At 42.0% G+C, this 22,900-nt stretch overlaps 1 long non-coding RNA gene across 1 annotated transcript in view; it reads left to right on the top strand.

Annotated features, from left to right (window-relative positions):
• The window catches only part of LOC110742048, a 51,403-nt gene extending 30,414 nt beyond the window's left edge, over positions 1-20,989 (top strand). The window contains exon 3 of the long non-coding RNA XR_002519283.2: positions 19,128-20,989. This is a non-coding gene — a long non-coding RNA (uncharacterized LOC110742048). The remainder of the gene's footprint in view (positions 1-19,127) is intronic.
• Positions 20,990-22,900: the final 1,911 nt, after the last annotated feature.

Genomic DNA, 22,900 nt, shown 5'->3' with positions numbered 1-22,900 from the left:
ATGCAATATTTTTCATGTGCAATCTTTACTCCTATGTCTTATTAATCTTTGAACCCCCAGCATTCACACTGAGTGCACTTAATCAATATTTGTTGAATAAATGATTCTGTCCCTTTATGTGATCCTTGTACTCCCACATGTAATAGAAACATTGGGACATCCATCTTAACACACTTAGACTCAGGTAGAATGGCATCTCGATATCTATGTGTCCCCCAACTGTTAAAATGTCATCAGAAAGGTATTTCAAATTCACAGAACCCCATTCCTTTTTGGAAGTAGGTTCTATCTGCAAGAACAGCTGAGGTATAACTTTACAAACTTTTACTAAGTAGCATCTTGGCTTTTAAATTAAATGTCAGCATTGGTTTTTCACTGGGAATCTGGCCCAGCCTTCTGCAAGGCAAGATCTGGTCGACAACACAGGCCAGACCCTCAGAATGGGGCACAAGAGAAACTGGTTTTAAGGGACAGGAGGAGATGGCAGGGTGCCCACTCCCAACACGCTGATGCTGGGGCACAGGTGGTCCAGCCTCCAGCCCAGGGAAGTGTGCACGTGTAACTGAGGGGAGGGAACTGGCAGGGAACAGGGGGAGATCTGTCCATTGTTATGAAAGAGAAAGTGGTAGAGGGAGAATGTGCTCTCCACACTACCTGCCCCACATTCAGCCTCCTTCACCCAGGGAAGACCCAGTGCTGAAGTCTCACAGGGATCCTCTGGCGAGGACTTGAACCCTAGGTACCAAGAAGGTTGATAAGTCCCAATGCTGGAGGAAGGAATAAAAGAAGGGTGGGTGGAGGTGCCATTCCTCTTTCTTCTCGGCTGCGAGTTTTCTAGACTTCCGTAAAATCTGTATCTCTTGTCTCAAGACCCTAGGGTTTCCAAAATTATCCCTAATATCTCTAAAGTTTTATAGCTTACTACCCTGCCTCTCTTCCTCAACCCACTTCACCTCCAACATACTTTACACTGTAATCAAACTAGAAATATCTTTCACTCAAAAACTCCCTCCCTCATTTTTTGTTTGCAGTTCCCAATGTCAAAATTATTAGCACACTCCCAGGCCCCTAGGTCTTCCAGCCCCAACCCATCCTTCCTCTGCACCAGCAGGAAGGTGTGCACACCCTCTCCTGATTACCCACTGACCCCCATCTAGTCCTTCCTCACTCCTCAGCTATTGACAGCTTCACCCTATGGTCAATTCCTTCCCATCTTGAAAATTAGTTCCTTTGAGAGTCAAGAATGCTAGCTTTCCCTCTGTTAATGCTCTGCAGAATCCACCCTGTTATTGGAAGAAGAGCTAAACCTACTGGCCAGTATTTCCACAAGCATCTCATTTCTATTTCACAATGACCCTATATGACAGGTTCTACCATCCATATTTTTAGATGAGGAATTTGAGTTCAGAGAGGTTAAGCGAAAACCCTAATCATCTAGGTATTATGTGACAAAGTCTAAATTTAAGTCCATGCTCATTTAACTCCAACACTGATACCTCCCCCGTATAAGGCTACTCCAAACAGAGTTACTTAACTTTTTAAGAATATTCATTTCCCTTTCTTTTCTGCAACACACTCTTCTCCCTACTTACTGCAAAGATCATTGGAACCCACATCTCACACCTTTTCCCCAACCCTTCCCTGAAATCTGGCGTTTAATGGAAGTGAGCTTGCTAAGCTTCCTGCAAACACTACAGGAATATGGGACTATTTGGATTCCAAGGGACCAGATTGGACCAGAGGCACCAGAGCAGACTACATCTGCCACGAGTGTGCTGAGACATTTTAGTCTTCACTCGTTTGAAGATCTCATCTGGAACATTCACAATCTCAGAGACAGCAAACGTCATAGCCACCAGCAAGGATGTATTTTTGTTTCTCTCCTTCTCCACAGGTCAGAAGTGGTTAACTATAGCAAGAAGTCTCCTTCTGGGGTTCCCATTGACAAACAAAATAAAATTTCCTTTGTGAGGCTGGGAAAATCTTCATGATTGGGGCCCTGGTATCTTTCTACAGCTCTGATCTCTTCCTCTACCATGTCAGTCTACACAGGGGTGGGCTCTGATTATAAACAGGGCTGACCACCTCCTTCCCAGGTCCTTGGCAAGCATTCAAGCCTCCATACCTCGGGTGGTGCTGTTTCCCTTTACCTAAAATCTACTTCCCTCTGTGTTTCTTTGAGAACTTATCTTCCAAATTCCATCTCATGACAACATTCTCTTGAACTTTCTCTGAATCTATGTGACTTTGGTGGCAAAATGAATCACTTTGAATGTGATGAGAATATAGCATCTTTTTTTGAGATGGAGTTTCGCTCTTGTCACCCAGGCTGGAGTGCAATGGCGTGATCTTGGCTCACTGCAATCTCCGCCTCCCAGGTTCAAGTGATTCTCCTGTCTCAGCCTCCGGAGTAGCTGTGATTACAGGTGCACACCACCACACCTGGCTAATTTTTGTATTTTTAGTAGAGTCAGGGTTTCACCATGTTGGCCAGGCTGGTCTCAAATTCCTGACCTCAGGTGATCCGCCCACCTCAGCCTCTCAAAGTGCTAGGATTACAGGCATGAGCCACCGTGCCTTGCCAATCCTGTACAAGCCTCTAATCATCATTCATTCAAAAAATATTTATGCATCAATTACTATGTACTGGGCCCTGTGTCAGGTCCTGAAGATGCAACAGTGGATCAAAAATGCAAAACCCCTTCTTTCATGAGATTTTCTGTTCTGGAGCAGGGACTGTCCTATCATGTAAGGCCAGGTTAAAGCACCCAGTTTCTCCAGTGCAGTGTTTGTGCCTCAAGCAAACATTTAATTTCCATGTTGGTTTCGCCAGGGCACAGTATGCTGCCCGGCATTTGGTAGACGTTCAATCCCTGTGCTTATATTCAATTGAGAAGGGACATATGTCATGATTAACACTCACCAGGAAGCCGGGACACCTAGCTCTGCCACAAACAAAACCAGTTCCCAGTCTCAGACAAATTTTTTCTTGATAAAATAGAGCACTAGGGAGTAGATGCTTTCAGGGGTTACTAACAGCAATATGATTCAAATGAACTAGGTATTCCACTGTGTATTTTCATGGCTGGGAGTGAGGAAGGGGATGAAAAGCTCTGGAAAGATGCAACTGGATTTAGACTCAGAGTTACCAGAAAGCCCCAAAGGCTCAGCCAGATTCTTCTGATCCGAAGAACAGGGCCCACTGGCAACCTGATAGCTCATCTTCGGATCAATCCCATTGATCTTGCATTGTAACAAAGCCACTTCCCCTCAGATTGTAGCTCAGCAGTGCTTCCCAGGGTTTCCTGCCATCTTGCGTGGCTGCATCTTCATCTTTATGCAGCGACTGAGGGCATGTGAGGCACGGCTTGGCTGTGAAGGTTTGCCTCTCTCTGTTTTAATGGTGTGACAGTAACCTTTCTTCCTGCCACAAAACAGCTTTACCCCTGGTATGAATGAAAACCTCAATCATCCATCCTCCCAGTGCATACTGTTTGTCTCAAGAAGCAGGCAAGACAAGGGCATGTTAGTGGTTTTGTGAACAGGATGGGAGAAACCCTTAGGGTCTTTTCTCCTCACCTAGAGATGTCGATCAATTATGACGTAAAGGTGGTTAATGAGCAGAGGAATAGAATCATGCATCCGTAAGGAACATCAGATTCTCCCTTAATAAAATCCTACAACTTCCAAGGGTGAAAAGAGAAGGAACACCCATGTGAGAAGGAGTGACTAGACCTTACAGGCTGACACTGATACCCACCCTCCTTGAAGAGGCTGCTCACCAACTTCTGCTGCCAACTGTGCACTGGCCTCAGGGGATGCTCTCACCCTATAAACTCGCTGGCTGGAAGTGGACAAAGGACCCTCCTCTTAATTGTGTGGCACAATGGAAATAGAGCTGGGACCTTCAACTCAGATTGATTAAGGACTTAGGAATAACAAAAGAGAAATAAAATCAGAGGATCATTTAGAAGTTGAAAATCAGATCGCCTTACTTAGAAGCGGGGACTTGATGTCTGGAGTTTGCAGGGTGCATCCACACCAGGACTGGACATGCCCCTGTGAGCTGAGTACCTTTGAAATCATACTGCCCAAGAGCCCACAGTTCGATGTCTGTGCTCTCAGAAGTCCAGAGAGAAGAGAATGAATTTCAGAAACACAAGAATTCCCTTCCTGTGCTCTGTCAAGTGCCCATTTAGCAAGATGCAATTTTCTCTCTGAGGGATAGAATCTTCCATTGTGGTGCCTGTCTCCTGTAAGTGAGACCCCAATCCTATCTCATCCCTTTATGGTGTCAACATGATGATCAGATCAAGATTTAGCCCAATAAGGCCAATAGCCCCCTTCCTAACAAGTGCTGGGTTCACATGGTTTCACAAGAATTGCGTGTTACAGTTTTGCACATCCAGCTGCTTATTGGATCTTTCACCAACTCCTTAAACTCAACCCCTGATCACCTGCCTCCTGGACCCCACACCTGCTCCTCCACTAGCATTCCCCATTTCAAAGCACCACTGAACACCCAGGTGGCAAATATATAAACTTGCTCTATCCTTTTGTTTAAGCTTCTCTTGCGCCCTTATTTATCAAGTCTTGGTGACATTATCCTTGCAATATCATAGCCATCCCTACTCTCCACCATCATAGTTTGCCCTCCTTCAGACCACTGTTGCCTCTTTGCCAACTGCTAGAACATCCTCCTAGCTGCTCCCTTTGGGCCCTGTATCTTCTTTTTCAACCACCTGGAACTTGCTGAACATTTCCATGAAGATCAGCTCAGGTTTTATTCCTCTGCTACCTCAAAAATTCTAGAAGCTTCCCGTTGCCATGAAATCAAAGATTTTATTCCCAAGGGTTTTATCGAGCATTCCGCAGCCTAAGTGTAATGCAGAAAGAGGTTCTATGAAAAAAAAAAATCTTGGAAACTAGATTAACACACTTGAGATTTTTTTTTTTTTTTTTTTTTTTACTGCAGGACTTTTCAGTGCCTTTGATAAGATATTGATAAGTAATGTGTATTGTGAAGTTCCACATGTATAATATATTAGGCAGCATTCCAAAAATTCTTTTATCAAAAACTATTTTATAGCAGTACTTTATAGGACTCATGTCACATGGAATCTGCATCTGAAAATTCTGGTGTAGAATATAAAACATAAAATCTAATTTCTGGCATTCAATGAACTCCATAATTTAATTCTACTTTTGTTTTCTTATTCTATTTTATTCATAAACAATGCTTAGTTTATTGGGTTTTTAATTACAGAAGAGATACATGATATTGTTTTGAAATTAGACAAGAGTATACAGGATAAAATAACTTTTCTTTAAATCAGTCCCCTAATATAATAAACATACAACATTTTATCATTCTATTTCTCTTACTAGCTATGTTCACAGATGCATATACATATATAGACTTCTTTCTTTTCTTCCCATTTTCACACACACACACACACACACACACACACACAATAGTAACATCCTACATACATTATTCTGCAAGTTCTTTTGATTTCATTGACTGCAATCTTTATGTTTATCTGGACATCTTTCTAGATTTATGCAATTTCCAGATTTATGCACATTGATCTTTCTCATTTATTTAAGTAGCTTCATGATGTACTACAGGGCAGATGCCCCAAAATACCACAGTTTATTCAATTATTCCCTATTGATGTCATTCTAGTTATTTCCAGAGTTTTATTTTTATTTTTTGACTGTTCAATACATGGAATGCTGCAACATGTATAACAAAATCCTTTTATTTTATCCTGAAGGAGAGTATTTCAAAAGTTGACCTGGTCAATTTTTCATGAGAAACTCATGCTATTTGTAGTTCTTGGGTGAGATGAAACCGTACCTGAAGTAGATAGGACAGATGCTGAATGCTGGTGCCCATTATTTTAAACAAAGACAGCAAAACGACCTCTGCCTTTTGAAGTCAGCCTTTGGGATGCCTCTGTGGACCCAGCAGGCAGATGGTGGGCCTCCAGGTCCCCCACAGGACACTCCTCCCCAGCTGTCCCTGTCCTGCCTTTAACTCACACCCGATGATGATCCCTCCTGATCTGGGGCTTTTGGTGATGCCTGCATTTAGAGAAAAGCCCAAAAACCTCACTATATGATAGTAACGAGAGGAGGAGGAAGACAGGGCACAGAAAGAGTGTGTGGTTCAGATGCTGCTATGAGCACAAAAGTCACTCGATCGGGGCTCAGAGCTGAACAGAGCTGACAGGAGAGCAAGGGTAGCCACTGCCCACTCATCCTCCAGGGGGACCACTGCACTGCATAACCAGACTGCCCAGAAACTGGCTTTCCGTGGACCACATTCACCAAGTCAGTTGTGGGAGCTATCATCCTTCCTTCTACACCTCCTCACTGCCTCCCTCCTTGACAACTCATCCCTCTGAGCAGGCTGCAAGGGATCCTACTATACCTGCTATGGGAATCAGAATAGCAGGCAGGTCTCAAGCATAGTCTCAGAACCAAACTGCCAGGCTCAGATCCTAGCTCTTTTCCCTACCAGCTGCATCATCAAACAAGTGACTTACATTTTGATCTTTTGATCTAAGTTTCATCATCAATAAAATGGGAATAATGGTAATACTTCATAGGGATGTGACTTTTAAATAAATATAATTTCTTTCTCCCCAAACTGGTGCCCATATGTGTGTGTTTGCACATGTCTATAAAATATATAATACTATATAATATTAATGATAAGATTAATATATAATGCTATTATATATTGTATTATATTAGTATATTATTGTTATAGCATATTGTATAATAGTTATTAATATAACAATTTTCATATAATTACATAATTATATATTATATTAATATTAATATTAAATACATGATATTGATTATAAATATATACTGTATTATATAATTATGTATTGTATAGTAAATATTATATACATATATATATATTATATACATATAAGGTGCTTAAAGAAGTGGCTCACAGCAATCTCCCAGGAAGCCTTAGCTTTTATTGGTGGCCACATACCCATGTTTATCAGGCCCAGCCTCCCTGCAGTGCTCTAGCCTGAGACAGGTTGGGCCATCTCTGTCCCCTGCACATGGTGTCGTGTCAAACCTCTTCACCTTTGCCTATGCCGCTCCCTTTCTCAGGCTGACCTTCCCCAAATCCAGTGCCTGCTTGCCCGAATCCTTCTCTTCTACAAAGGCTCATTTGAAAGGGTGCCCTCTCATCAAGCCTTTCAGTATTCCCACCTACCCTGTGCTCCCCTCTGAGTCTTCTCTCTCCCTGCTTGACTCTATAGCAGCCCACCCCCCCCACCTTGGACTTATCACTTTCTGCCTTACATTATAGTTATGCATGCCCTTGACCTTCTGTCATTCAGACTGCATGTTTCTCGGCAGCATGGGTGAAATCTTTCTATCCCCTTTGGTGTCTGCCACGAGGACTGACATACAGTGGTACCAAATGCATGTTGGCTGAGTGAACCAGGTCATCTTAGGAACCCTCTGCAGTGACACGGTCACTTCCCATTTTTGAATTTTGCTCCATTGTTGCATGAAAATCGAAGCATCCTCTCAATGGGTAGACAGGTGGCTAGACCCTCTGCACTCTCAGGGTCACGGCAGTGCCTGGAGGAAGGCAAGATAGTCATGCCATTATGAGAAGTCAGGGTTGCAGACTGGGTGGTGTTAATGAATGCAGGGTTGGTCATGCCGGCTTAGAGGGCACCTGAAGCTACAGCCCCATCTGAACATGTGCCACACACCTCACCAGCTCATCACCACCTGTCTCAGAGCCCAAGTTTTAATTTGAAGTGCAGTGTCTGACCCAATTGAAATGGAATCCAGGGAAGGTCGAATCCTATTAAGTCACCAGACCATAAAGCAGAAAGGTATAAAGTTGACAAATTGCTTCTCCCAGTGGCAGCAGCTGTGAGGCACTCATTGAGCCTGGGCTCTGACCCAGGAAAGGGCCAACAGATATCCCCTCCTATTTCCTGGGAACTGGTCTCAATGTGCAACTAACTCCCTTTCCAGAGTGAAAGGGCTTAAGTGTTTAACAGGTAAATGTTTCACATCCTTCCCTGTATTTTATTTTCCAATTGAAATAGAGCCTGGGTGTACCAGGTCATGCCAGCCTGGGCATGTGAATAATAAGTCCACAGTAACCCTTAAAAAAGGGAACTCTGCTCATTGTGCACCAACTTAATATTGCACAAATCTCAGCATCCTGCCCTTTTTCCCCCACAGACAGTCCTGGGAGGAACTAGGGTGTCAATCATGGGTCCCTGCAAAGAGTTGCCTTTGCTCCACTGGGGTATGCACCATGAACCTCTTTTCATGCTCTATGAGCCAAGGTGATGTTTCCAGGAGGAGAGAAATTGAAGAAGGGAGGCACACACTTTGCACATTTCACCGACATTATCCCATAGAATCCTCCCTCCCATGTAAGGTCAATATCATGGTCTCCATTGTAAAAGCAAGCCAAGAAATGTCCAGCAAAGATAATTACTCATCCAAGGTCAAACTGCTAGTATCAGGTTAAGTTAGGATACAGGGTTCAGAGTCTTCCTGATTAAAGATCATATTTATTCCATTATACAACATACTTTTCCTTTTTGCCTCCAAAGCCCTCATTCTACCCCAGAATTGCCTCACTGAAATGTAACAAGCAGCATCCTCCATCTGATGTGTACTTTCCTTGTCCTCACAATAAAATCATCCATTTCATTCCTTTTAATGGACCTTTAAACTTTCTAGAAACACACTCTTAAGAGTATTGTCAAGGAAGCTATGCTGTCGGTCCCCAGGTTTCAGTATTGGTCTGGAGCCCATTTGACTAAGAGAGCTGTTACTCTCAGCTTCACTGTGATGCTGACTGTCCCCCACCATTACTACCCCACCTCAGCTCCTCCACATGTTCCCCAGTTCTCATCTCAGGCCCCTTGGTCTGATAAGCTATTAGGAAAAGCTTCTTCCACTGAACTGCACACTTTGCTAAATAAAGTTTTGAAATGGTACTCCCAGGCTCACATACCACAGTAAGGGATACTTTTCCTGTACTAGTGGAGCTTGGTAAGCCCGTGTTTCCTCACCTGTCAAAGGGGCAGTAAGCATGCTTCCCTCCATGGGATGCTTTATAGGTTCAGTGTTGGTCATGTCTTAGGCATATGAAATGCTCAGTAGTAACTAGTACAGAATAAAAGCTCAACATGTTAGCCCCCATCTTCCTCCTCATCCGCTGCTCTCCCTGGTCTGAAGTTGCTCATGTTTTGAGCATCTCCACTTCTTGCTGCAGTGGAAGATTAAAGGATCGGTTTGGGCAGGGGTTTGGGGGACATACACAGGGTTAAGTAGCCCTGGACTCCCCACAAGTTTCTCAGAAACTAAGATAACCCTCTCATTCAGACCAGAGAAAGGACCCGACATCAGCTACATAAACTCACTGCTGTTCACATTGAAGGAGATGAATGTGCCCAACTCTCTTACATTGAGGCGCTAATCTTCTAGGAAAGGCTTTCAAGATGACCCATCCCTTTGGCACTCCAGACACTGGAATCCACTGGGGAAACCTTGTCTTCTCAAAGAAAATAGAGACAGAATTGGGGCCACTGCTCTACTGACCAGCTCTTTCTCCCTTCCTAATTTCCCTATTGTAGTTAATTAACATAGGTGAGAATATCCATTCTTTCATCCATACTTATTAGCTCATTATTCAAATAGATTGTTTAACTCTACCCAGGAGATTCTAAGTTCTGAATTCTTTCAGAATTATATCATAATGTTTTAAAACAGAAACTTAATAAGAAAAAGTAATATTCCAACTCCGTTAGATATGTTGGATAAAAGCTGATGTTTCTATCCATTCTACTGCAGTCTTTGCATTCCTTTATGCCGTAAGAATCTACCATGGTCTTTTATATACCAGGCAATTTTCTAGGAGTAAAGGATACAGGCAGTTGTGCAAATAAATTCAGTGCAGATCCCAGAATCAGAATGGAAGTGTTTGCATGGTGTGGTGAAAGCACGGGGAAGGGTGAGATCAAGTCTTCCTGAAGGAAGAATAACTCAATGTCATTCTACTCTTAGAAAATGTCTTCCTCTTTCAAGTTGTGGCTCATGAATCACCTTCTCTGGGAAGCCTTTCCCGTTAACAATTTAAAGTTTTAGAAAAGTACAGCAAATTCCAGAGACTGGGATTAGGGTCACTGGATTTCATCTGAATGTCTTCTTGACAAATTTGGAAACACAGTTGCCTTGAGCACGAGGAAGAAGATTCTAGGAAACCCTTCCACAGCATAGCAAATAGAAACAAGAAACTCCCCAACTCTTTGGGAGATTCGATGGTCTTGGAAATTTCCAGGCAGATCACATTCTGATGCACCTCCACTTCTGTTGCAAGTGGTAGCAGGGGGTTCTTTGCTGGAGAAAACTCCAGAAGCTTGGTCATTTGTGGCCTATCAAATCATTATGATATTCAGCTAGTCACTCAAGATGAGAATAATTACCAACCATTTTAGCCAGAGGCTGCTTGTCTTCAGAGAGCAACAAGGAACTTCGTAATTTTATAAACACTTCATTTTCTTAATTTTTTTTTTTTTTTTGAGACGGAGTCTCGCTCTGTCTCCCAGGCTGGAGTGCAGTGGCGCGATCTCGGCTCACTGCAAGCTCCGCCTCCCGGGTTTATGCCATTCTCCTGCCTCAGCCTCCCGAGTAGCTGGGACTACAGGCGCCCGCCACCTCGCCCGGCTAGTTTTTTGTATTTTTTAGTAGAGACGGGGTTTCACCATGTTAGCCAGGATGGTCTCGATCTCCTGACCTCGTGATTCGCCCGTCTCGGCCTCCCAAAGTGCTGGGATTACAGGCTTAAGCCACCGCGCCCGGCCCATTTTCTTAATTTTTATAAACATTCACTACTAGTGCTTCATTTGATGCCAGAAGACATCAAGAAAAATCCCATCCCCCTTCTCATCTACACTATTCCCATGACCACATGGGTACAAGAATTCAGATGCAGAATGAAGGAAGACGCTCATCTCTGCTTAGTCAAGCTTTCATAGGTCCTAACTGGATTTAGCAAGATGTGATTATTTTCACTAGCCTGTTCTCTCTACTGAATGTAAAAGGAAAGACCCAACACCTGTGACAGTTCTAACTCTCCATATAGTGAATTTAGAGAATGTTATCTCTATGGGCAAGTCCAGATGTGTAGTGCAAGCTGTGTTTAGAAATTCATGATGGCTCCTTCCACCATGAGATGGGGACTCCAAGACTTGCATATTCAACTGTATAGCAGTTGAAGCTACCCCAAAATATGGGGTACCTTTAAAATATGGGGTATCTCAGCAGCTGAGGCTGAGAAACTAATACGCCAAAATATGGTACTTTGACATGCTAAACTGAAGAAGTAGCCTCAAGGTCTCTCGGACCTTCCTCCCCCACCTTTCAGCCCTTCACCTTCAGTCTCTCAATCCTTTGTCCCTCACAAAGCACAGAATGAGGCTCTTCTCTGAAGTTCCCTTATCCACCTGGAAACAAGACCCTCAAAGAGGAAGACAACTGGCCTCCATCTTCCCCCAGAAATCTCAATATCTATCACAGAAAAGAAGACAGAGAGCTGCAACCACACCTGGGTGGACTTTCTCACAGGAAAATGTGCACTCCTCGGAATCATTCAAATTCCAAAGGGAAACATTTACAATGAAATGTCTGTCTGTGGGTTTATTCACTTCCCCTGAAAATCACGTACTTCTATGCCCCCTACTTTCTTGTTCCCAATGAATAGCATATTTAAGTGTCGACCGTTTAGTTCTTTTCTGGAGTTTTCACATTTTGTATAACTCCCATGCACATGTGTATATGTGACAAATGTTATGTTTTTCTCTTGTTGATTTGCCTTTTGTTATCAGAGTTTCAGCTATGACTTTTTATGATGGGGAGGAAAGGAATCACCCCCTTACCACTTGTATACAACCAAACTCCACATCCTAAAATTCAATTATCACTGAACTTCACAATGCAGCAAGGCCCAGTCTTATCATCTCTCCCCTCCCATATCTTCCTCCCTATGTCTCTTATGTTGGTAAAGATTGCCATTCAGTCCTTTACTTCAAAAACCAGCATGCCATTTTACAGCTCTCCCTCACATCATCCCCAGTTTTCTTGGATACATCTTCTTAAGATCAATAATACTGTACCTACCACATTTTGTCTACCCTCACTGCTACAACATGGTCCAACTCCTTAACACTTTATGCGTAAATTCCTTGACTAGTTTTTCCAAAGCATTCTCCCATCATAAGCTTTACCTGCCCTTCCCAATCTTTCCCAGTTGTCATAGTAAACTTTCTCCAAAGTAAATCTAAGTCACTACATTTTTTTTTTTTTTTTTTTTTAGAGACAGACTCTCACTCTGTCACCCAGGCTGGAGTGTAGTGGCATGATCTCAGCTCACTGCAACCTCCACCTCCCAGGTTCAAGCAATTCTCCTGCCTCAGTCTCCCAAGTAGCTGGGATTACAGGTGCCCACCACCACACCTGGCTAGTTTTCATATTTTTAGTAGAGACAAGATTCCACCATGTTGGCCAGGCTGGTCTTGAACTCCTGACTTCAAGTGATCCACCTGCCTTGGCCCCTCCCTTAGTGCTGAAATTACAGGCGTGAGCCATAACACCCAGCCTCACAAAAATGTTTACATTTATATCCCCCTTTTCCCTTTACATTGTCCATTTCCCTTCAGGATAAATTCCAGGCTTCTTACACTCCCTAAAGACCCCTGCATAATCTGAACCTGGTCCTACTCTGTCCCCTCCCTAAATGTACTCTAGCCTCTGACGTATGGAAACATGTACACCCCTTTACCATCAACCTTCTTTTGCTGTTTAGGTTTTATGTTTCTGTGGCAAATGCCTTACAGCAAGATTGGGTTTTATCTCTAAAGATGAGAATCACTGCCTTCTAAGTGAAATTAACTCATTCACAGTATAAGTACTTTGACTTATTGAAACCAACGTTCTCTATTTGCCACTCTTTCTGGTCATTTTCTTATCCTTTGTTCCTTCCTTAAGTTCTATTGCCTGGGGTTCCTGTGCTTTTCTTCCTTAGGCCTAAGTCTGGGGGTTTGTAGTCTTGATCTGTTTTTCTAATTTTTACCCTACATTTTTTAATAAAAATACTTAAATGTAGGCAATCCTGAATAATTTTAGAGATGATCAGCATCTATATTCTCCACATAAAGAAACCAGTCTCAGCATGCTGTAAATTCCATCTGCCTCCTTTACCTATCCCCAACTTATTGTATATTGGAATCAGCTGAGATACTTTAGTCAGAAAATTAATTTTTAAAAACTCAACACATTTAAAATTAAGAATTTTTTTTGCTGGTTTATTTGTTCACCATTGTTTCCTCTATCTGACTTCTTTCTCTTAGGTGTATTGTTTCCCCTTGTTGTTAATTAGTTTCAAGGAGATCTGCTCATGGCAAATTTTCCAAATCTTTGCATATCAGAAAATCTGTTGATTTTACTCTTATACTTAAATCACGATTTTATTGGGTATAGCGATCCAGATTCAACATTAATTATCTCCCTGACATTTGAAAATATTGCTCCATTATCTGCTGTATTCATCACTGCTGCTGAGAAGTCTGCTGTCAACCTGATTACACGACTTTATAAGTAATTTGTCCACCTACTCCACCATACCTTGCTCCAGAAGCTTTCAGAATTTTCTTTAATGACTCAAGATTTTATCATATAGTGTCTTGCATGGATTTAATTATTTATTTATTACTTTCTACATGACATGAAAGAATATTTTTCAACCTAGTAACTTATTGGATTATTACATTCTATGAATTTGCTTTCCACTATGTGTTTGAATTATTTCTGGGTCCATTCTGCTATCCAATTCATGTGCTGGTGTTTCTTGTTTCAACCAACCAAAGTTTAATACCTTGGATCTCCACTTATTCGGGCTGTGTTTATTAAGGGCTGCTGAACTGAACTCTAAAAGGCATTCTCATTAAATGGAAACGTTATAGTAAACTGAGCTATTACCTGAGATGAGTAGGTCTGAAACAAATGTCTCTAATTTAATGCATCTAGTTTATACTATGCAAGTTTGTGAAAGGCCTGGGCAATTCATGGCTTTAAGTCCTCAGATGGAGCAAGGGAAGGCCAGGAAACTGTAGATCTGGATGAATTTCTGACCATGTTCTTCTGTGCTGACCATTCAAAGACTCCTCCCTTTCAGACCTTTGAAGTCAAGGTACAGCTGGTCATACATACACAAACCTGTGAGAAAAGTGAATGACAAATCTACAGTGGTGAGGTTTCATTCACTTGTAGAGAGAGTACAGTGTTGACTTTAGCTCCTGTTTATTCTAACAAATGTGCCATCTTTATGTCAAAGCTCCTTTGCTCTTTCTGCAGCATTCTGCCCCTCCTTCCACTGCCTGGTTTATTTAGGTCTACAGAGAAGATAAGTGGGTGACCTGTCAAGCAACCATACACCGCAAAAGCACCTTACTGTAAAAATATGCTAGATATATTTAGTGCTGCTTAATTAGAATTGGCAATCTTGAATTCATTTCCCTTTCTTTATGATGAGGTTTTAAATAAAAACCCAAACACTCTGTGTTTGTGTTTATTGCAGGGCTTGAATTAGGTTGAAATCTGGATTCTCTCACCTTGAGCGAGATGGGGTACGACTCAGCCTCAGTTTTCTCATCTGTAATCTCAAGAAAATAATGTTTTGCTCACAAGGATGCTGGAAGGGTTGTAAAGACACGAAGATAGTTGGACTATAGACTTCAATACACTCTAACAGAACAAAAAAGACAATGTTCCCATAGCAAGTTTAATGCATCCACACTCATACACTTAATAATTGAACTAGCACTTCCCAGGGGCATGCAGTACATATGAGCCAGGGAGAGCACCCACATGGCTTCACTTTTGGAATTCTATGACCTTGGGGTATTTACGTTCTCAACCAAACCATTATGTCGCCCTAGGGTTTGCATTTAATACCTCGTCTCATACTGAACTGGTAAATGACTTTGAACTCCTTAAAAAAGCAATGAGCTCCAAATAACAAAAGCAATGTGTTAGAAGATGTTATTATTAACTCCCTAGCCATCCTTCAGAGTGTCAGACTCTGTCCTCCCAAGGAGCAGGGAGTCTAATATTGGTACAAATTCCCTGGATCTTGACATTTAGTTTCAGAGTTTTAATTGACTCCAGACTCACACATCATGTGTCTCATGAAAGACAACAGTCATCTGTACGATCTCATCACCATCTGCCCCCTAAACCGTCTGAAACTCTGGGGACTCCAAGGGAAAGGTAGAGAGAATTTGTCAAATCATTAGCACCCTATTTTCATAGGCCCTCTAAAAGGTGCAGGTGGCAATATTTGCCTGAGTCTGTGATCAAGTCCCTCAGCAGCCAAGGGCATGTATTCTCCAAAGTTTATTCTAAAAAATAATTTTAAAAGCCCATGTGCTAATAATTCTGGCCTTCACTACCCTTTCTAGTCAACATATTATCCCTCACCTGACAAAACAGGGAAAATTGAAAACAAAGCACAGATAGCTGTAGTTTTCTAATATAAAAGAAAGGGAAAGAAATTGATATTAATTTAGCAAATCTAATGCTTACCACTTGCTTTTACTGGCACAAAAGCCACACACACCTATGCATTCACACACTACAGATATAGAAAGATCTAGACATAGACACAGACATAGATGTGGATATACATTTTCCCCTTAATATAATCATTTGAGGTAGATGCAATCATCTCATTAATAGGTGTACAAACAGGCACAGAGCAAGACAAACCTAAAACCCCCCGTGTTCATCCTTAGCCCTCAGCTAAGTAATCTTGCATTCTTAGCTATTAATTCTCCATTTCATGGTTGGAAACTGTACTGTTTTTTCATTCCTGTATCCCTCTGCCTGGCAGAGAGTCTGGCAATAGCACATGGTCAATGAAATTTTGTGGAATGAATAAAGAGCAGGCTATAATATGATACCAACACAAGGAGTTATAGAGACAGGCTTTATAGACAGGAGCTCAAATTTTGATGACCCCCTACTATCTTCCAGACCCTCTGCTAGACAGAGAGATACAGGAATGAATGAAACAGATATCGTTCCTGACCATTTAATGGAAGAAGTAACAACTAAGACTATACTATTGCTTGGCTGAAGGATATGGAAGAAAGCAAAAGGCTACCATGAGGGAGATGATACAGAAGTGAGAGAAGGGATGGGTGGATGCTATCGGGCCCTGAATTACGTATCAGAGTTTGGGAAATCCTCTCTCTCAGGAGATCATTCTGACCTGTTGTCACACCAACTACCTTGAACGTTATGCTCAAGATTTTGTTTCCTTTGGGACACAAATACACACACACATACATCAGATATTGCATTTCCTAGGGTCTTGGGTCACTAGATTTGCAAATGAAAATGCGGGATTTCCAATTAAATTTTAATTTCAGATAAACAAATTTTTAGTATAAGTATGTCTTAATATATGAGACATACTTACATTAAAAAATTATATGCCTTAATATATGAGACATACATATATTATTTATCTGAAATTCAAAACTGGTTGGATGTATTTTGTTTTGGGAATCATTCAATAATTTTAAAGTGAAATAGAATAAAATGCAGGCTTTATGAAATATAGATTGTAGGCCTCAGTTTTACTGAGTGTTAATTAGACGTTTTAATTTTTGAGAAGAGCTAACTTTCAAAGGTGAGAAAAGTATCTTCCCAACCTCTTTGTCATGGTTAATCCATGAAGACCACAGAACACCAAGTCTAGAATGTAAAAAGCACTCAATATCAATATGGTTGTTTACTTAATTTCGTTATTGCTGGTGGTGTCCTCATTAACACTGATTCATTACACTAATATCAAGTGAACCTTTCTGTTTTCTAGGCACTGTGCTAAAGGTTTTTACATACATCATCTCTCTCAATCCTTCTAGCATCCCTGTGAGCAAAACATTATTTTCTTGAGATTACAGATGAGAAAACTGAGGCTGAGTCATACCCCATCTCGTTCAAGGTGAGAGAATCCAGATTTCAACCTAATTCAAGCCCTGCAATAAACACAAACATAGAGTGTTTGGGTTTTAATTCAAAACCTCATCATAAAGAAAGGGAAATGAATTCAATGAATTAGCTAATTCTAATTAAGCGGCACTAAATATATTTAGCATATTTTTACAGTAAGGTGCTCTTTGCGATATATGGTTGCTTGTGACAGGTCACCCACTTATCTTCTCTGTAGACCTAAATAAACCAGGCAGTGGAAGGAGGGGCAGAATGCTGCAGAAAGAACAAAGGAGCTTTGACATAAAGATGGCACATTTGTTAGAATAAACAGGAGCTAAAGTCAACAACGCATTCCAGGTCTCAGTGTGCTCTAGAGTCCCAAGACCAGAAAGAGGATAAACAGAAGGAATAAAAGACAGTTGTCATCCAATAGCGTTGCCCGTAGGTGCAGGAAGCAGACGCCACCCCCAGGCGTAAATGGACTCCAGTTCTCTGGCACGTCCTTTAAGCTCCTTGCCCTCCGGTGTGATATTGATTCAGCAGCTAAACGTGAAAGGAGCTTAAAGAGGGAGAGACAAAGTCTGTGAAGTCCTGGGTTGTTTATTCAGTATCTGAGTTTCTGGACTGGGAGAACATGTTGCATGGTGCAGGAGACACAGCTGCAACAGCCTGCAAAGCTGTTCTGAGTAAGTGTGGATAATAAAAATAACAACAAAATCTACCTCCCCAGTGTATAATTTCCAAAGCTCCCTGTAGTGTAAGTATGATATTCATAATTACACTCATTTTGCTGCCGAGGTCCCATAAGGCCTCAGCAGTTGGTTAGGCAACTCCCCCAAAGTTTCACAGAAGCACGTTGACAGGAGAGCCATAGACAGAAGACAGGTACAGAGAGGTGCTGGATGTCAGGCCGTTTGGTCTAGTCCCCTGCCCAAAGTGTCAAAGGTCTTATAAAGAACAATCGTATGCATCTGACTGTCTTTATTTTCTGTTCCTTCTCTCCTTATTACAGAAGAGCCTACCCAAGGCCAGTTTCTCCCCTGATGCACCCAAAGTCCATACTCCTTCACTTATCCATACACATTGCTCCAAATATTAACTCTCCCGGCATTATCCATTGTGCCTGTGCTATTTGACATCCCCATCAGCATATAAACATGCTGCTATATTTACAATCACACACACACACACACACACAGAGAGAGAGAGAGAGAGAGTGGGTGAACCTTCTCTGACCCCCTATCTTCCTCCAGTTCTGCCCTACTTGCCTATTCCTCTAATATAGAAAAGATGGGTCTCCATATGGATATAGGATTAGATAGATAGATATGTGAGACCGTATGGATATAGGATTAGATAGATAGATATGTGAGAAAACAAATCTATTAAAAGGTTAATGATAGAATTTAAGTAGTGTGTATGTGGGTATCCACTGTGTACTTCTTTCTTTCAAGCTTTCTGCATGTTTGAAATTTTTCTAAGTAAAATATTGGGGGTAAAGCTGTCTCTATTTCCTCTCACCCTTTTCTTTCTATTCTCTCCAGAAACTACTCCAATATGTCTTTCATCCCCATTTCTTGTCAAAGTCTCCAATGACTTTTGTGTTGCTAATGCAGTGGTCACTCTTCCAACCCTCATACTGATACATGGGCAGGCATATGACACAGGTGGTCACTTCCTTCTTCTCCACTCAACTGTATTCAACTTCTGGGAGGTCACTCTGTCTTCATCTCCCTCCTAGATCATGCCCTTACCTCCCCCAACATCTAGACTATAGTGAGCCACAGCACTCATTCCCAGACCCCCTTTCTATTCACACTCCCATGCTGAGCTCACCCAGTCTCATGACTTTAAATGTATCTTTGCAGATGACCTCCAAATATGTATCTTTAACCCAGACTTCTCCCCTGAACTCTGAACTCTTATATCTAATTGCCTCTTCTACATCCTCACTTCAAGGTCTAACAGGTATCCCAATCTTAAGATGTCCAAAGTCAAACTCCTTGTTTTATACCAGCACCTCCACCCTCACCCAAATCTACTTATCCCCACAGAGACCTCCATGTAAATATGTCCAAACTGGCCTGCTGGAAGATGGTAGGCCATGCAGAAGAAAACCAAGGCACCCAAAAGGACATCCTGCCAACTGCAAGATGTTTGAGTGAGACCATTCTGTCAGCCAGTCACCAGCCAGCCAACCAGCTAATGACAGATGCATGCAGAGGCTTCAGAAAGATCAGCTGAGTTATACCAGACTAGAAGAACCAGCCAACCCACAGAATTATGAGAGCAATAAAAGGTTGTTTTCTTAAGCCACTGCTATTTAGGGTGGTTTGTTTCTTAAAAAAAGAAAAATGAAGAACACCTAAAATATTCTAGAAAGTATGTTTAATTTTAAGGTGAAAGAGTCACTCTTAAAGAAAGATAATTACCTAATTCTTTAAATGCATGCATTGGGAGCTGGCCTTGTCATAGTTCCTTGAATATTTATAAGGGAATATATCCCTTATTTCCTTGAATATAGGCTTTTAAACTGCCCCCATTTTCTCAACCAGGAAACTTCTCATGGTAGGACAGCTTCTTCCAACTATCTTGAAAACTCTTGAGTAGGGCTTTTTGCATACTCTAAGTTGTGGAGATGTCTGAGTTGATACATTCCTTTCTTACTAAACTTCAGACAAGGAAAAGAGACAGATCTACACAAATGTGCCCTCTGTTTTCTTGTTTAATGATGCCATGTGATATCTCCTGGATTACAAATCTGATTAGTGTGGTTCACGTGGCTAACACCCCTCTATTGTGTATTGATTCACTTTTGAGATGGGATCAAAGTATGCTGAATTATTAAAGGCTTCGTTTTTGACTCTAGGTGGGATGCAAACATGTTTTCAAAGTGCGTTATATTTTTAAAATTCTCCCAGAAACGTCATTAGGAAGCCACTGAAATCTAACAATTTTGGATTTGATCTGTCAGAGTAGCCTGAGGATGCAGCAACAGATCCTGGCCCAGAGCAATTAAACTTAACAAAATCTTGCTAGCGAATCAGCAGCCTGCTCTGACTGCCAGAGTAAAATTAACAATTCTCAAGTGCTTAGAAAAATCCTGAAGACAGCTATGTCCACTTCTTTTTCCTCTAATTTGCTAACCTCCCTCCTATCACACTTGGCTCTCATGGAAGGAGCCAGGTCTATGGGAACCCCTGCTTGAACTCCCCCCAGCTAGCCTCAAGTACATGATTCTCACCTGTGCCCCCAAACTTCCCTGTATGACACCTGGTTAATTCTTAATATATGGCCTTGCCATTGTAAGTTTATCAGCCATCTGCCCTACTAGCCTGGTATTCCGTAAGGTCAAGTACCAAGTCTTATTTACATCTGCATACCCTATACCCAGCAAGGAGTTCTGCACAACATGGGTGCTCCAAATAGGCTTTGATTGAATGAAATCAACAGATTCATGCCTCATTATCAAATATAGATCTACCCCGAGAAACTTGTGAACTGATGAAAATTATACAAGTGTTTGTTACCGTCATCATCATCATCATCACTCACTTCATTTCAATAGCTGTGTTTCCTGGATTTAATTTGTTTCCCCAATCTTCATTATCTAGTTAGCAGTGGGAGGCTGGGCAGAAATCCAGGCCTCCTGGCTCCAAGTCTGTTCATCTTCCTTCATAACATTTTTACCATTAGCCTGATGGAGACCTGCAGCGGTCAACATAGCAAGAGCACAGAGAGGATTCTGGGATCGCACAGCCAGGCCATGGCCCCAAGTAATGTGTGAGAAGAAAGTTATCACTCAGAAAACAATTACCCTGTCCCATGGCCGGGTGTGGTGGCTGATGCCTATAATCCCAGCACTTTAGGAGACTGAAGCTAACAGATCACTTGAGGCCAGGAGTTCAAGACCAGTCCGGCCAACATGACAAAACCCCGTCTCTACTAAAAAAAAATACAAAAATTAGCCCAGCATGGTGTCTCACGCCTGTAATCCCAGCTACTTGGGAGGCTGAAGCACAAATCCCTTGAACCTGTGAGGCGGAGGTTGCAGGGAGCCAAGATGGCACCACCGCACTCCAGCCTGGGCCACAGAGTGAGACTCTATCTCAAAAAAAAAAAAAAAAAAATTTCCCTGTCCCATCACTCTGCTCATCGCTCTATTATTTTACCTTTTCAAAATTCTCACAAGAACATTGTGAGGCAGGTAATAATTTTTCGGATGAGGAAATAATGGCAGTGAATTTTCTAGGGCAGGCAGCGAATCAGTGGCTTGACTATGCAACACCATTCAGCTAACTCACCATCCTAGATGTCTAAGGATGTATCTACCCAGCTCAAGAAGACTTTCTCAAAGCCCTACTTCCAGGCACAATAGAAAACATGATATCTATTTACAAGGCCAACATTACTGGAGGCTGAGGAAAGAAGAGGCTGGTATTAGGAAAAACAAACAAAAACAGACCAAAAAAAAAAAAAAAAAAAACTTCAGTTTTTAGGACCAAGCAGTTCTTCAAAACAAAACGGAAACTAAAGTAGATATATTTCGTGAATATGAATCTGTCATTATTCAAAGTGTCTGAGCCCTTTAACCTGAGAGGTTTCAATATGCTGTGTGTGACTCTGCTCCCGGACCCAGCATTTCACAGACAAACACCTGGAGAGTGTGGCTGACATGGGAGGAAGACATCTCCTCAAGGTGGCATGGGGTATCCAAATATTGCATGGAATATAGTTATACTAAAAAATTATTTTTCATTTATCTGAAATTGCAGTGTAACCTAGTATCCTGTATTTTTATGTACTAAATCTGGCAACCCTACATGGGTATCTTTTTGACAGTGAGGACGCTCTACCAGAAGATGGGTGCTCCTGTGTCATTGATCACAACTGAGACCCATGCCCATGCTGGCTCCAAACTTCAGCAAGGGAAGCGGAGCCTGCATAGATGACTTGGATCACTATGGATCATCCCTTTGGGCCTCCTGGAGAACATGGACATGAGGTAAAACGAAGGGCTTGGGAGACATAGAATGGGAAATGGGAGTCGGAAAGGCAATCAGCCCCATTACCATCATTATTATAGGGGCTCCAGAGCTGACACCCTCCTTTCCAGCCCATGTATTCTTAGTTCTTGGTCTGACCTTGCTATGGAGGGAGCTGGATACATGAAGTGGGATGACCTCCAACCTGCATTTCTCTTTACTTCTTGGCATGTCCTTGAGCAGCGACTGCTTCACATCCTCCACGTTTTTCAGGACGATGCCTCAATGGTCCTGCTGTGGAAGGAAAGCTGCTCTGCAGGAGTCAGAAGACATTATTCTCTGAGTTGTGGATTCAGCTCTGGATCACATATACCCATGGGCAAACAAGCTTGGCTTTCAAGTCCTCTCTCAACTCCCGTGCAAAAGGGAGTGTTCAGTGTAAAGAACTTAAAGTCCCTTTTCACCCTGGTTATCTTTTAGCAGAGTCACCTCCTGGCTCTTCCTACCCGAATCAAGCTTTGACATTGCTTAGGAGCCTCTCATTTTTTCTGATTTCTTAAATCAAAGTTCTAAAAAATGTCAAATATATCCTGGGCACTGTTCAGTAGGCATTGCTGATAAAAGATGCACAAAGTGTGCTGAGCACACAGTCCAAGAGAAGTGCCAGACATACAAACAGCCAAGTACCACTCAGTGTGGGGCATGCCGCTGCAGAATTATAGAGGACATACTGGAGGATCTCTGAAAAAGGAGGGAGCAAATTTCTCTATCCCAGGGAACCCAGGAGGAACTCAGAGAGGAGGTGATTCCTGAGCTGGGTCTTTAAAGGTGAGCAAGGTTTC

Source organism: Papio anubis, chromosome 18 (genome assembly GCF_008728515.1).
Source record: "Papio anubis isolate 15944 chromosome 18, Panubis1.0, whole genome shotgun sequence".
Lineage (NCBI taxonomy): Eukaryota > Metazoa > Chordata > Mammalia > Primates > Cercopithecidae > Papio > Papio anubis.
Note: the sequence above shows the minus strand (reverse complement) of the source record. Positions and strands in the feature narration are given on the sequence as shown.